Source organism: Meriones unguiculatus (assembly GCF_030254825.1).
Source record: "Meriones unguiculatus strain TT.TT164.6M chromosome Y unlocalized genomic scaffold, Bangor_MerUng_6.1 ChrY_unordered_Scaffold_25, whole genome shotgun sequence".
Classification (NCBI taxonomy): domain Eukaryota; kingdom Metazoa; phylum Chordata; class Mammalia; order Rodentia; family Muridae; genus Meriones; species Meriones unguiculatus.
Window position 1 is genome coordinate 4,869,983 of NW_026843710.1, and position 3,666 is coordinate 4,873,648.

Consider the following 3,666-nt stretch of genomic DNA (forward strand, 5'->3'; position numbering starts at 1 on the left):
TACAGAGACCCACAGTCTGATACTATGCAGAGAGAGACCTGAAAACACTCAGATCTACATGGGATTTTCTTATGAAATTCTTCCCCTCCCCTCAGAGCTCTAGGAAGCTTTCAGGAAAGTTTCAGGAAGAGTGTCATATGTAGAGGGAATTGAGAACAGAAGGAGAACAATGCCCTGAAAATCAGGCTGCACAGGAAGATGAAGAAGCCAGAATTGATGATACCTGATAAGTTAGGGTCAGATAGAAGGGGGAGGAGGAACTCCCCTATCAGAGAACTCAAGAAAGGGCATAGGAGTAGAAGAAGGGAGCTGGTTGGGACTGGAAGGAGAAGAGGGAAGGGGGAGCAGAGGAGATACAAGTAAACAAATCATAATAAATAAATAAATTTGAAAAACTGTGATTAAGGCGAAGTATAGTCCTCTTCTTGGACATGGTACCAGACTGCAGCAAAAATGAACTCATTTTTTTTATGGTACTTGGGAATGAAACACTCTGATCATGTTCCAATGAGTAGATGAACAACACATACTTCAATTGAGGTAATTTAAAGAAAAAAAATTAGTGTGAAACATGGGTAGGAGACTTTAAACCTGGGAGAAATTTAAACCTGGGAGAAATGGAAAAGGAGTGTAATGTATATTAAATGAAACTCCCAAATAAGCAGTAAAAATAATATGTTGACAAATTCATAATGATTTTTCACATGGCGAATAGATTCTGTAAAGGAGGGCATAGTTTGACTTTGTAAGGCATGCTTTCCAGGACCTCATAATGTAGAAGAGAATCCTAGCCATGAACTAGTAGTTACCCAGCTACCTCAGATCATAAACTCAGGTTGCACCTCTGAACAAGCAGTCCTGGCACAAACACTACTTTTAGAGTGTTTGTCTTGAGGACACAGCAGGGAACACAGCTGCTCTTGTGTCATGGGCATATAACATGGACCGGTTTCTCTGTCCTGATGGCCTAGTTTAACTCTTAACCTCAGGACCAGGAGGATTCCTGACTGAACCAAAAGTAGGACACAGCTGCAGATCCAGCCAGGTCAGCTAAGGCAACCCTACTCAGAGAGGGTTGACAACACTAGTGTAGTACAGCACCAGCTGTCACATAATATCTTGCCCCTTAGTCGTCTACTCTTCCCAATCTTTCTCTATTTCAGCCAAAACAGTCCTAGGAATTGTCTTGTTCCTTCTCTTTTCACTGTTCTTAAAGACTCAACAGCACAGGGAACCTTAGACAATATGAGTGTATTATATTAGTAAGAATGTGAAGGCATATTTAATGAGTACATGAGTAACTGGCTAGTTCAAAGTCACAACCTGAGAAATTTCAGAACCAATACCACAATAGGAGACCATCTTGTCATTCGGTACATTCCTCTTAATCCCACATCACTTTGAAACTTCCCTACTTAGGAAACTATATAATTAAAAAAATAGTTTTATTTCCTACCTGACATTGTCACAGAGATAAACAGGAGTGAAGGTGTGGGATCTGGATAAAGGGATGAGATAAAGGCTTGTTGGGTTTCCTAAGAAAAAGTCACCTGTACACAGGATTAGAGATACTGGACACAGGAAAGTTTGCCTATTCATCTCCACTTCAACATTCTTTCAAGGTGCTGAATGGGTGAGAGGGAGAATGATCTCATGCAAAAGGGGAAAGCCAGTAAGAGTTTCAGGAGCCAGTCATTAAAAGGGCCAAGTGGACAGCCTGCTACAGAGAAAGGTTGAGCAGCTCTATATGCCTCCATCTGGGCAGCTGATAGAGTACAGCTGAGAGATGACAGTTCCTGTGTCTAAGGCTCTTAGTTCAGGAAAAGTGTCACATATTTCTTTCAAGTGGTCATTAATAAAGTTACATTTCTTTGACAAGTGACTTTCACTTCATCATAGATTCCATTATTATTTGTTAAATGTACAAATATGTCCTCGGTCAGTGAATTACGTACTATGAAAATGATTTCTGACCAAGCCTCTCTTTGAAAACAAAACAAAACAAAACAAAACAAAACAAAACAAAACAAAACATTTAATTGGGAACTTGCTTATATTTTTACAGAGACCATCCCTGATGTCTCCTCAACAAGCAATCAACTTGTTGTAGTCCTTTAGCAGAACTGAGCGCTTTTCATACCAAAACATAAGTGGCAGGGAGAGAGAGGGAGACAGAGAGAGCAAGAAAGAGAAAGAGCTATGTAGACAGATTCAGAAATATTGAGACTGAGACTGACAAAAATGGAGATATAAATTGACAGAGACCAAGACACAGAGACTCCCTTCTGTCTGGTTACTTTTATTCATACATCAACCTCCAAGCACAACCTCCTATAACATAAATCCAAAAGGAATTATATATTTTTAAAATTTTTAAAATTTCTATTATTTACAATTTATTCACTTGTTATCTCCCCATAAACCCCTTCTTTCTCCCCTTCCCATCCCACCTTCTTTCCCCTTTCACCTTGCATGCCTTTCTTGAAGTCCATTGTTAGGTGAGAACTTTCGTTACTTCTAATTCTAGTCTATAAGATCTCATCAGGAGTGGCTATATTGTCTTCCTCTTTGGCCTGGTAAGGCTACTTCCCCATCAGGGTGAGGTGAATAAAGAGCAGGCCAAACAGTTCATGTCAGAGGCAGTTCCTATTCCCATTACTATGGAACTCCCTTGGACACTGAACTCTGCCATGTCTGCATCAGTTCAGAGATTTTAGGTTATCTCCATGCATGGTACTTGCTTAGAGTATGAGTCTCATGAAAAAATGTTCTGCTCAGATTTTTGGTTGTGTTGCTCTCCTTGTGGAGCTCCTATCCTCTCCAGACAGATCTTACTATTTCCAAATTCTTTCATTAGATTCCATGCATTCTGCCTAACAGTTGGCCATATGCCTTAGCAGTTGCTTTGATAGTCTGAAGGACAAAGCATTTCAGAAGCCCTCTGTGGCAGGCTCCTATCTTGTTCCCTGTTTTCTCCTTCTTCTGATGTCTGTCTTCTTTGTCTTTTGGGATGGGGATGGAGAATTTTAGCCAGTACTCCTTCTTGATTAGTTTCTTTTTTTTTAATTTTTTTTTATCAGTTACATTTTATTAACTCTGTATCCCAGCACTGTCCCAATCCCTCATATCCTCCCAGCCCCTCCCTCCTTCCCTCATCTTCACGGTGCCCCTTTCCAAGTCCACTGATAGGGGGGGACCTCCTCCCTATTCATATGATCCTGTTTTATCAGGTATCTTCAGGACTGGCTGCAAAGCCCTCCTCTGTGGCCTAACAGGACTGCTCCTCCCTTTGGGGGTGGGGAGACCAAAGAGCCAGTTATTGAGTTCCTGTTAGAAATAGTCCTTGTTCCCCTCACTTTGGGAAACCAGTTGGTTACTGAGCTACCACAGGCTACATCTGAGTGGAGGTTCTAGGTTATATCCATACATGGTCCTTGGTTGAATGTCAGTCTCAGAAAAGACCCTGTGTCCAGATATATTTGGTCCTTGTGGAGCTCCTATCCTTTCCCCAACAGACTAACTCCCCTTCTTTCTTATGATTCCCTGTACTCTGCCAAAGGTTTGGTCATGAGTCTGCTTTGAAAACACTGCCAGTTAGAGTCTTTCAGATGCGCTCAGTAGACTCCTGTCATACATTCAATGCACATCCCATCTGTCTTTCTAAAT